The following is a 12883-nucleotide window of genomic DNA, read 5'->3' as shown; positions in this document are numbered from 1 at the left end:
TGTTGGTAGATCATTTCGAAAATTTGAATCATTAATCATTAAAATTCAGTATTAGTAAAATGTCTAGAATTATTGTGTTTAAAAAAATTACACTCCTAAACATAGGGGCTAAAACTGTTTTTGGCAGAGATGCCATATAAGAACCAATTTTAGTTTCCCTTGTAAAGACTCTTTCAGATCAAAGGTTGTTAAAATAATTATTTCTTTCTTACCTTTTCAAAGTCTGTTAAAACAAAGTCTGTTGAACCAAACTGTAATACAATGCACTCCACAATCTGGATTATAAACTCTTGCTTCTCAAAAACTCAAAATTTTTGTGTGCTTGCTATTTCATATGTCTGTGTTATCACATATGGTTGTTAATGAGTCGTTTCATAAAATTATAAAGATATAAAGTTAATTATAAATTATAAAGTGAATATGCCTAATAATAAACATGATTGTAGCCTCTCATAATAACAAATACAGTATGCAGGAGTTGAAATCTGTCCATTATGATCAACATTTATTCTAGGCAAAGTCAATTTACCATCTTGCATTTTCCACCAATTTAGGGTAACCCTTGTTCCACTGACAATTATTTATTAATTATAAACTATTTCATATCCCATAATAGTATACTTTAGTATTTTCTCTAATAAACTTCCTGTACCTACTGTGTCTACCTTGTTATAGCATTATACTATTATTACTATTGTTTTACAGACTGCCAAAAAACACAGACAGGAGAAGTAAATTTATCGTTTATGCCGACATCCACAGACCACAGGTGGGTTGACAAGCTGCTAGGGTCACTATCAAGCAGAGGTTTTACTTTCTACTTAAAAGTATTTTTTCAAGTATTTGTATTTTATCAGTGTCTTTCTTTGGAAAACATACATTCCAATGCATATCATAATTTTTACTCTATTACATTTCATAAATACAAGATTTTATTTACATTAAAAATTTAAGTACATTAACATACTTTTACTCAAGTAAAAGTACATAATTTTAATGTTATAAGGTATTAAATACATTTTTATATGCAATATAAAATAATACACAGTATGATTCTATATGCTTTAGAATTTAGTTAAGTAAAAATTTTCCCAAGACAAACACCCTAATATTAGTAAAGCACAAATGCTTGGAAAATGTAACTACTGTAACTATAAGTATTGTCCACCTCTTCTATCAAGTCCAACTAAATTCAATTTAAGATGATAATAGTCAGTTTTACTGGCATTTTGGCAGCAGCCGCTATGAAAACCAGCCATTTTGTTGAACGTTTGCCATTCAACAGCATAGATATGTATATAAAGGCTAGATGGCTCAAGGCGGAGTCAGCTGTGTCGTCACTTGGCGGCCATCTTAGGTCAGTGCTGCCATAGTGCTGCTCCCTGCTGCTGTGGACGGAAGGTGAGTGACATACGCCAACTAAAATGCTCGTAACTTGCTGAATTCTTGACGGATTTACAAACGGTTTGGTTTTTTACAAACGTTATTAACGTGGCTATAATTCTGGATGCTTTAACATGTTTCATGAATTTTTTATTTATTTTTAGTATACGTATTCAGTGTCATAGGTACATCTTTGACGTTTATAACAAACCAATCCGTTTGAAAATCGGTAAAAAATTAAGCAAGTTATGGTCATTTAAAAGTACCTGCATCATTAAAACTCAATGCTACGAGTGAGCGAGCGCCCTGTCCTAAGATGGCCGCCAAAATGCGGACGTTGCACTCAATTGGCCATCAGCGCGGACGAGCCATCTAGCCTTTATATACATATCTATGTTCAACAGGGCGTGCTCCGGCGTGGTCACGTGGAAAGGTGACGTCAATTCTCGTGTGGAATTCATCACTTGCACTTTCACTTTCACTTCGTCGTTTTACAGCAAACTACTACTGTTACAATGAAGACAAACGGGTTCTTCAACAAAACGGAGATTTTTTGTTGCAAAAATTAAAGAAATGTCACCTTTTCCGCATTATAACGAGCACGAGCGCCAGTCGCGTTCTTGTACGAACATATATGCCGAACGTAGTTGTTGTCACTGATAAACTCGGCAGAACAACTGTTGGTGTATCTGAAGAAGTTTCAATATACATCTCGTCATCTTCAGTTGGTGTTTCTGTGAATATAAGCAGAGTTTTCAGCACTGTTACCACAGGTATGGCTATTTGCTACTTATTTGTCAAGTGGGGGAAGCGTAACTTTTCAGGTAACACTTTACTGTTTCATACTACAGTTACACCGAAACTAATGCAGAACTAATGGTAAATGCTGCTGAATTAACACTGTAGTTACTACTAATGATAACTTTTAAGGAAAAGTGATTAAATAAATAAGAATTAGTTATAATAATATAATATTATAATTATTTATTTATTACAAAAGTTACCACTTAATCATTAATATATTAAAAAACACAACTCTTCAGTCATTATTTACCAAACTCATAACAATAAGGAGGGGTTTCTCAAAGGAATGAGAACAGAAAACTGCAAACAGCTATTAATGAATGAAACAAACAAATTTCTTTTATTTTGTGTCTGCTAAATTCAATATCTACGTGCTGAAAAATCCAGATAGGACCAGCATAAACTGGTATCTGGTTTTAACTGGTTTAAGGTGGCAGTAGCTGGTTTAAGCTGTTCCTCCCAGCCTGCAAAGCTGGTCAAGCTAGTGGGTAAGCTGGTCTTCCAGTCTGATCAGCTAAGTCCAGCTAGACCAGCTTAAAAAGTGACCAAAACACAGCTAGACCAGCTTGCTACACCAGCAAAACCAGCTTCAGTAGGGTGTGCATCGATTTGTACAAACAGAGACATATTTGTGAATTCATTGATATTATTTGTATCTTTATTTCAGAATTTGTGCATGCATAAAAAAGAGGATGTGCATTTGTGGACCAGGCGACGCGAATGCATTCATCCTGTTGAATAGGACAATCCACACACACAGCTGTGCCTAAGAAAAGCAGTCACCCCTAGGTGGCAGTCTTGTGACAAATGTGTATGATGCTGTCCGATGTCGATTTGTGCTACCTTGTCAGATTTTGCTACCTCCCATAGAAAACATAACCCCTTCTAACCCTACCTAACACCTAAACCTAAGACAATGCGAGGAAAGGATAATCTGAAAGGTACGATAACATTTCAGGATACCAGGCACCATGGCCGGTTTTAGGCATGGGCAGGGTTGGGCTAAGCCCACCCAAACGTCTGTCTTGCCCACAAAATTAGAATTTAGTCAAAGACAGCATTCATATATTTCACAATTTATACATTGGTTAAAAGCAATCTGAGGCATGCTATAAAAAGGTTTGAGGTTGTCAGCTAAACTGACATTTACACAAGCCTGAGGGCGCACTCGTGCAGAGACAGACTAGTAGTACACCCTTATAAGAGCATATAGCAACCCTGCTGCTAAAAACATCCAAAGAAAGATGTTTGACAGGTAAAACAAGAAAACAATAAACATGATGTATCTTAACCGGTGTTCTTCCTGTCATTTCAGGCATTTCTATAATAATACTGTATATAACAATACTGTATATTTATTACATTATTTATTTATTACATTATTATTAATAATTTATTTTAATTCATTATAAATTTTATATTATTACATTTCTTACATTATTAATACTCCCCTGCCACTGAGATGGGATACATTTAGTTATAAATAATATAATTACCTTGCATCACTGTTAAAAACCGATCAATGTTTTATGTAACAGAATTTCCTGAAAAATGGGTGTACGGGTTTCAGTCGTGAATCAGACTCCTTATACCTGGTACTTTGCCACCCAGAATCAAGAGGTAAGACATTTTGGTACATTGACTGCACAATCTGAACTTTTCATGTTAATTAAATCACTGCTTTTCTAATGGAACATATCATTCTGCTCCCTAGTATACACGTGTCAATCCTGGCTGCACTAAATCATATAGGGAAAGAAGGAAAATCCATCGTTACATCTACATTAGATATGAAGATCATACATGGGATAGCTTTAAGTACGAGTTCAACACCTATAAATGTAACCCCTCTTTCATCTTAAGGGAAATCTTCGAACGATCGGAGATTGAGTTGCACTGCACCTCCGAGGGTGGCAGGCGTTACTGTCAAAACTACGGTATGTTTCTGCAAACATACTGTATTCGTTTTGTACTACACTATACAACCCAAAGTATGTGTACCCCTGGCCACCACACATACTGTATACACTACAAAATAGTCACAAAATTGTCCCAAGCTCTCACGGGGGCGATACCCTCTCTAAAAGTACACCATTGCACATATAGAGCGTTCATATTAGTGTCTCAAAGGTACATATTTGTACCAAATGTATACAGTAACCAGCTTGGGATCATTTTTTTACCTTTTTAATTACATTGCTTATTGAACATCCCATTCCAGATTTATTTCCCCATTGCTGTTATTTAAACCCCACTCTTCTTTCCACTAGATTTTGTAGCATGGCTGTGGGGATTTTTGTTCATTCACTTACAAGAGCATTAGGGTCAGACACTGATGTTGCATCTGATAATATTTTTAAACAGGAAAAAGGTAAGAAGATGAAAAGCAGAAACACTAAGAGGAGAAAAGAGGCGTTTGGAATGGAGAGCTTTGTCAAAAGGAGCTTCACAGAGAAAGTGAATCAACCAGACTTAGGATGCAACAATTATAGATTTTGTTGGGACAATTATATGTCTGATGAATAATCACGATTGTACCATTATTATGTATTCATTAATTTTACTAAATGTATTTATAAAATCAAATCACATGAACACACTTTTGAACAATTGTTAAAGTCTTTTGTATTTTAAGTTTTCTGAATTTTTTTCTACAATTCTACAAAAACTTGAGTAATAAAATAACCTAACAGTATAGCTGCCTTTTAAAGTATAAATAATATAGTCCAGATGTGTTCATTTTAATTATCTTTTTAATAAACACATCTCTTCCCCATTACACAAAGACCATATAATGAAATGATCCTGCAAAATGTCAATATGACAGACCCGACTAACAGACGCAATTCCAGTTTGACGTGATGCTCATCCCAGACCCGGCCCGCCTGGTGCCCATCCTCATGTTGCCCAACTGATGACTTCCCATACAGTGCCCCCCAATCGTTCCTTGCAGCTTTGTTAAATTCTATAATACAGTTATGTCCTGTAACAGTTGCGTGAATTATATTTAATGCAATAAGTAACACCTCATCATTGTCTAGACACTTTCTTTAGCATTTATTATAACAATTAAAAATCACATTCTTTAGCTTGCTTTTATACAGAAAAACTATGGAGTGCAGCTGAGAAATGGCCCTCCCGAGAAGGGTTTTTTCTCTATGAGTGTGTTCTTATTTTAACCCCACTGTTGGCTTGCTTACCGGTTGACAGTAGCTTAACTTTTCTTTTGTACAATACTGCTTTCATTATTATGGTCCAAAAATTCATTAGTTCATAAGTATTAATTATTACATTATTTGTTTAGTAAATACATTTGAATACATCCATGTACTTCATTCTAAACTATATTCAAAAATTCTCATGCTTGCGTTGTTTTTGGTTTTCTGTTTCTACTCCATGTTTGAACAAGGAACAATTGTGAAAAGCGCTATATAAGTCAATTTTAAACAATAAATTTTGAAAACAATATGAACTATCATTTTGGTGGAGTGTATGTAATGAGTTATAAAATGACAATTAAATATGCTTAAGAGTCACTGTGAGATCTGTGTTGGCTCATAAGAGAATTAGGAGTTGAAATCTGTACATAAAGAATACATATGGGTAGCCATTGTTCAACTGAATAGGCTTTTCTGAATAAGTTTAATAAAGAGGCATTATTTAGGAAAAAACAGTTCATACAATATAGATTGCTGTATGATTTCCCTTTAACCATTTTATTGATAATTGCATTGTGGGTAAAAAGTAGTGAACAAATGTATGGAATGAAGTTGGCAGACACCAAATATAGTGCGCTATACAGGAGATAGGGAGCGATTTTGGACACAGCCCTGATTTAACTTCTTCCACCCTGAAGCTATTTTGGCGAGTTTTACCTGGATTTGGCCTACCCAATTTCAAAAGCTTCCCATACCCACATGCAGAGGTTTACATACAAAAGTTTGGTATCTTTTTACAGGTAACCCTTTGAAATGACATAAAACACTGTTGAAAGTGCTAAACATGGTTGTATGTGATATCAGTCCTCTAATAAACACAAAAATAAATAGGCGCTTTTTGATGTTTTTTTTTCTAAAGTTTTTATTTGAAAGTATATAACTCTGGCCCTGTGTATCTCAGGTCCCTGCAGACAGTTTTGTTTGATTCCAGCAATTGTCAGCTTACAGTGGAAAAAGGAATTTTTTCTCTATCATAATCTATGCTAAAGTTATTTTAAGGAATAATACCCTTTTTGTATACAATTTCTGCCTAAAAACATTTGAAGTGTCCCCATAACCACATACAGTGGAATAAATGCAATTTCTTTATATCATTTTAAAGAAAACCCTTTGAAGTTACATAAAAAGCTGCTGTTTGTGACCAATTTTGTTATTTATGTTGTTTTTCATATGATGAAACACCTAATTTTCTTTTTTTATGTTGTAAATACTGTCTTTGATAGTGTATAACTCTGGTTCTGTGTGCTCTAGCAGACTGCAGACAGTTCTGGTTGTTATCAGCAGCAGACAGTAAACACCCAAAAAAAGAATGAACTCTTTAGCATGTCGCATTCAAAAGTTATTCTTATTTTACTGAAGGGTGCGAAAATACATTTTTCATATAAATATTAATTTTTTGTTTTGCACATATAATAAATAGCAAGGGAGTATATATGCACACAACCAAAGAAAATGCTGTGAATGGATTCATTGTTTAGAGAAGGACCTAAGATAAAAGATGATGTATCATTTGTGGCTATCTGTGCTATCTGAGGCAGTTCACACTCAAGTTTCACATATGTTTATAAAAGATCATTTTTTACCTTATTATTCATTCGATGATTGTTGGATATGTGTTGATAATAGAACAAAAAGCCTTATTCCTGAGAATGAGAGCTTTCATTTGATGTAAGACTTGCCCATGTTTGTCATATTTGAAAAATATGAAATATGTGAATATTAAATGATATAAAAAAAAATATCGGGGGGGGGGGGGGGGGTAATAGTGTAAATTAAGTGTAAATAACTTTCTTACAGTAAAATATATGTCAAGGTGATGCATATCTGCAGAACGTAGAGACTCTAAGCTTTCAAACAGTATCTCATATGTGTTACTGGGGTCCATGACGGAGCATTAAAGATTAAAATAATATTTTATATTAAGTCAAAATACGAAATTCTGGACCCGGGACAGGGTCCTCAGGGTTGAAGAGGTTAAAAAACTAGTAAGCTCTAAGTCAATGGTTGTGTACAACTAAAACAAACACCGATCACCATAATGGTGACTTTAAATGAAATAAAACATCAACATCTATACCTAATAACTGAATTATGTTTTACAGAAGATTCAGAAAGAATGTTTTATAACAGTTTTCAAGTTATAAAAGGAATGTTTCTTTATCATTTACAAGCAAAAATGTAAATATAGAAAACAGTTGTTTTAAACATTGTGTGAACATTAAAACATTGTCATAACGTTTTATAATTATAGAATGTAAACTTTTTGTTACGTTCAGACAGCCAAGAAACATTTAAAAACTGGACACTTTTCATGTTGGCAGAACGTTTTTGGGAACATTGGAAACATTCAAGGAACTAAGCTGTTAATATGTAGATATGTAACGTTTTAGTCCTGTCAACATGTTAATATATGCAGGGCTCAACGCAAATAATTTTTTATACTGGCCCGATTGGGCCAGTGGTTCAGGTTTTCACTTGCCCTGCCAAAATTTTCACTGGCTACAATAAAAAATGTCAGTGGTACATATTTAAAAAAATTATTATTCAAAAGTCAAATATAATTGTACAACAGACATGTTCCAGCGAATAAAGGCTCCCAACTTTTCTGCTTTACCTGTAAACTGAGAGCAAACTGTGCAAAATATTGCATCGTTTCTTTCATCATGTTTTAACCAAGTAAACGTCTGCTTCCAAGATGTTAAATAATATACATTGATGAATGCCGGATCGGGCAAGTGACAATACTTTTTACTGGCCCGAACGTCTCTCACGGTTGCCCTGGGCCACCGGGCAGTCGTTTATGTTGAGCCCTGATATGTTTCAGTGTGTATGGAGATGTAAGTAAGTGTACGTGTGGTTCAACCACACTCCATGTAAAACCCACACATATTCTCATGAGTTTACGTTTGTGTAAAGCTGTTTAGTTGAGATCGGCAAATATGCCTCTGCATGAAATTCTGCAACTAAAATCTGGTGACTTTGTGGTAAACCTGACGAGGAAGCATTGGAAAGTCAAAACGTGACAAGGACCACTGTGTTGTTAACCACACAAACAGCACTAAAGGTCACTGAAAGAGCTACATTGGTCCCAGACCCGAATAAAGAAGTAGAAAGCAGAACAGAGGCTATGAGAAGTTAACTGAATTGATCAATCTTTAAAAAATCAAACATTTTCCAGAAACGTTACATGAGAAAATAAACAAACTCTCACCTTAACACAAGCAGTGAAGCATATGTGATCTATTAAATAACAAAGATAGACAATCTTTTAATCTTAATGTTTTCTAACAGCAAGATATTATTTTAGTTTAGTAGCATCTTTAAAAAAAAAACATTAGATGATACATAAAACACTTCATTCTTTAAAATTAGTCCATATGAAAAGTGAAACTGCTGTTTACACTTAGGCTTTTGTCAGACACTTGTCAAAAGAAACTTACAATGCATTAAAGCTATACATTTTTATATCACAATTTTTCTATTAATATGTCAGCACGTGTGTTCCCTGCACTTTAAAAATGACTGAGTTATTTTTGACCCATAATTGGTAAATACTGGACAGAAGAACACAAAGCAGGGTTAAAATTGACCCAATGCTGAATTGTTTTAACCCTTAATTGTGGATGAAAACATTCACTAATTTAAACGGCTGTAACATGTATCAGATGAATATTTTTTCAAATTGTTTTGCATGAAAATCTGTTAATCAACCCCAGTACTGATCAAAACTACCAAATCTTTACAAAAAGTCCATGATTTTAACTCTTTAATTGCAAAGTTCTAAGTGGTGTCACTGATTTAAGGGGAAAAAACACAATTTGACTGATTTTCAATATAAAAAGTGATTTTTTAAAACCTTTTTCACAGTCGCATGTCAAATATAAGTAAAAACATTGATGCATTTTTAGTTTTTGTGAAGCATCAGTTTTTATTTTTTTCTCCCTCAAATGCCTCAATCATTATAGTGGCTGTTTTTGCTCCATTGACTTCCATTATAACGGCATTTTTTTTATTACAAAGCCATGACATTTTATTATCATGCATTTTTGAATGTTGGTGGTTTTTCCATTTGCAAAGAGGTCAAATTTGTAATTTTTACTGTTGATCACCATGTTGCACTATTAACCCTTTTGTAGGCCTGTGCAAAAATAGAGCTTAATTTCTACATTGTACATTGAGTTATATATGGAGTTTTGTCCATAATAAACGCATATTATTGTGTGTGTGTGTGTGTGTGTGTGTGTGAGTGCACGTGCGTGCGTGCGTGTACCTGGTAATTATCATGTTGTGGGGACAAAAATAGGAATACCAGTATTTGTTTGACCTTTTGGGGACATATTGAGGTCCCCATGAGAAAACAAGCTTATAAATCAAACAGAATTAAGTTTATTGAAAATCTTAAGTAACATAAAATTTTCTGCGATGGATGGTTGGGTTTAGGGTTCGGGTTAGGGAATAGAATATACAGTTTCTACGGTATAAAAACCATTACGCCTAAGGAATGTCCCCACAAAACAAGGAAACCAGAATGTGTGTGTGCATAACATTTAGAACATGTCTGTGTGCAGGTTAAAGCTGTTCAGTTGAGATCAGAAATATGCCTCTGCATGAAATTTGTGGTTCTGGTAAATTTGTGGTAATTAGGGACCTGATAAGGAGGCATTGGAAGGTCAAGAGGTGACAAGGACTATGGTGTTGTGAACAACACAAACAACACAAAAGGTTACTGAAAGGGCTACATTCTTGCACATTAACCACAGAATTAAAGTCCCAGACCCCAATAAAGAAGAAGAAAGAGGAATGAGGGCCGATGCAAAGAGAACTGTAACCGACTCGTGGACACACTTCCTACCGCTGAGAGTAGAAGAATATAGTTGTCTTAGCAAATTTTGTTGTAGCAAAAAGAACAGAAATGCATTAATATTGATCACAAATAAGTAAGAATATGCTGTTTTTTTTTTAAACAGATTGGCTTTAAAAAGAAGGATGGAGTAGGTAATATGTTAGGTACATATTCTTGTTTCCATATTTCTCATTACAATGAGAACATAAATGAACTGATCAATCATATAAGCATAGCCACAAAAGAGCCAAATGAGATGTCTTTATTGTGAGGTAATTCGCTATAACCTATGGAGAGGATATATTGGTTAATGAATGCATTTCTCAGGGATTATTGTAATAGTGATAATGTTGTTTACTCCATGAACAATTCAGTGTCTCACCAGCCATATAAAGAGCATAATCAGAACCTTGGTTTCTATAGTGGTGAGATAACAAGACCACATTTTAAGCAGGTTGACCAACAAATTTCTGAAGAGAGTGATGCAGAGTAAATACACTAATTTGGAGTGTTATTAAACTATTATGCTTGCTATTCCAACTGATATGTGACATGTCTATCTGTCGCTACATTTGCAGGTTTGTTATTACCAGATAACAACCTCTGCTGCAAATCATTTTTAAAAGTAGGCATAGAGTTTAATATTACTAAAAATTAAATATAAATATGTCTATTAATAACATAAATGACATTATATTCAGATGATTAAATCAGATATTGTGTTTGTGATATTTGAATGTCTTATCTTAAAGGAACAGTATGTAGGATTGTGGCCAAAACTGGTTCTGCAATCCCAAAACTTGTGGCTAAAACTGGTACTGCAATGCCAAAACTTGTGGCTAAAACTGGTACTGCAATCACACAACTGGTGGCCAATACACAAAATGACAACCTAAACATCAGTTGAGGGCTGCAACTCCCCTTTTTAAATGACAATAGCCTGGCCGGACCACTGTTGTCAGTCATATAAGTATTTGAAATGAAAATGATTTCTTAATGTCTAGTGACATATCAGGGTCATTTTATGATTAATTGATATACATTTCTTACATACTGTTCCTTTAAAGGGGACATTTCACAAGATTTTTTTAAAGATGTAAAATAAATCTTTGGTGTCCCCAGGGAACGTATGTGAAGTTTCAGCTCAAAATACCATATAGATAATTATTTATATCATGTTAAAATTCCCAACACATAGCACCAGTGTGCTCACGGCGACCCGAGTTCGATTCCCGTCTCTGAGGTCCTTTGCCGATCCCGCTCCCCTATCTCCACCCAACACTTTCCTGTCTACACTCCACTATACTGTCTAAATAAAAGCCTGAAAAAAGAAAAAAAGACAAAAAAAAAATTCCCACTTGCAAAATTTGCAGTTTGGGGTGTGTCCTTTTAAATGCAAATGACTTGATCTCTGCACTAAATGGCAGTGCCATGGTTGGAAAGTGCAGATTAAGGGGTGGTATAATCCCCTTCTGACATCACAAGGGGAGCGAAATTTCAATGACCTATTTTTTCACATGCTTGCAGAGAATGGTTTACCAAACTGGTTTGTTCATTTTTACATTTTCTTGGCTGATACTGGGGACTCAATTATAGCCCCTAAACATGGAAAAAGTCAGATTTTCATGTTATGTCCTTTTAAAGACCTAAACAGGTTTTCCTTGCAGAATGTTTGCATTCGTTAAAATAAGCAAATATCGTATTTTAAATCAATATGTAATGTTCCTTAATTTACTTTGATGTAAATAGCGTGTAATAAGTGGGATAATGTACAGGCAAGCATCTTAACCATTAAAATTGTTTATACGCTGCTGTAGTGTCTGGGCGCACTTACACTAGTCAAACCAAAACGCACCCGGTTTAATCACGCCCTGGCCAGCTTTCTTATCTTCTGTAGCAGACGTCCTGTTTTTTGCAAAATAACAAGTACACTGTAAAAAATAAAGGTACAAAGCCATCACTGGGGCAGTACGCTTTAAAAAGGTCCTAGCATTTAGGTACAAATATGTATCTTTGAACTGCCAATATGTAGGCTACCTTTGAAGTACTAATATGCACTCTTTGGGTACAAAGGTGTATCTTTTTGAAAGGGTACTGTCCCATTGACAACTTTTGTACCTTTATTTCTGAGAGTGTATATAGCCAGGAGAATTGCAAGAGGACATTATTATCTCGAGTTACAACAATCTGGAGCTTAACACATTCAAAACTGTGAAGATGATCGTGGACTTCAGGAGAAACCCCCCTGCACTCCCCCCCCGCACTCACCATCATGAACAGCACTGTGACTGCAGTGTAGTAATTCAGGTTCCTGGGCACCACTATCTCTCAGGACCTGAAGTGGGACACTTAAAAAGGCCCAACAAAGATTGTACTTCAAAGAATTTTGAACTCTTGCCATCTGGTCGATGCTTCATAGCACTAAATACCAGGACAGTCAGGCACAAGAATGGTTTCTTTATCCAAGCAATCTACTTCATGAACAATTAAATGTTCTCCCACTGTGCAGCAATAATAATATGTGCAATTACCCTATAGAGTATGTATATAATATGTGTATTCATATGTTGTTTTATTATTTTATTTCTATTCATATTTTTATCTTTATTTATCCATGTCGTTTTTGTCTCTGTCC

At 34.8% G+C, this 12883-nt stretch overlaps 1 long non-coding RNA gene across 1 annotated transcript; it reads left to right on the top strand.

Moving 5' to 3' along the window:
- Positions 1-1865: 1865 nt before the first annotated feature.
- Positions 1866-6279, top strand: LOC135742708 (uncharacterized). The gene is made up of 4 exons (XR_010530123.2): positions 1866-2156; positions 3726-3807; positions 3902-4124; positions 4552-6279. It is a non-coding gene; the product is annotated as an uncharacterized lncRNA (long non-coding RNA).
- Positions 6280-12883: the final 6604 nt, after the last annotated feature.

This window comes from Paramisgurnus dabryanus, chromosome 10 (assembly GCF_030506205.2).
Source record: "Paramisgurnus dabryanus chromosome 10, PD_genome_1.1, whole genome shotgun sequence".
In the NCBI taxonomy this organism is placed as follows: Eukaryota; Metazoa; Chordata; class Actinopteri; order Cypriniformes; family Cobitidae; genus Paramisgurnus; species Paramisgurnus dabryanus.
This window is presented reverse-complemented; position numbering and strand designations above follow the sequence as displayed.